We start from the raw sequence: 273 nt of genomic DNA, 5'->3' as shown, positions 1-273 counted from the left end.
CCAGGAGGAGGCAGGATGGAGAAGAATATTCACAGCTGCTTGTTTGTGTGAGTCAGGGTCACCTTGAGTCCCTTGGGGAATGTCTCCCACACACAAGAACCCAAATCATGACCCAGAGTCTGCAAACTCATTAGTCAACGGAGCCATATATCAACAGGACAACAATGGAAATCTCTTTTGAGATTTCGAAAGATATTGGGATGTCGCTCAATTGATTGGGGTCCTTATATGGAAAGATATTGGGATGTCACTCTTTGCCATATAAGGAGCCCA

At 45.1% G+C, this 273-nt stretch overlaps 1 protein-coding gene across 1 annotated transcript in view; it reads left to right on the top strand.

The window, feature by feature from the left end:
* LOC102759406 (dehydrogenase/reductase SDR family member on chromosome X) overlaps window positions 1–273 on the top strand; it is a 21,425-nt gene that overhangs the window by 18,912 nt on the left and 2,240 nt on the right. The window lies entirely within an intron of this gene.

The sequence above is a fragment of the Myotis davidii genome, unplaced genomic scaffold (genome assembly GCF_000327345.1).
Source record: "Myotis davidii unplaced genomic scaffold, ASM32734v1 scaffold670, whole genome shotgun sequence".
Lineage (NCBI taxonomy): Eukaryota > Metazoa > Chordata > Mammalia > Chiroptera > Vespertilionidae > Myotis > Myotis davidii.
The sequence above is the reverse complement of the archived record's forward strand: the minus strand, read 5'-3'. Positions and strand labels throughout refer to the sequence as shown.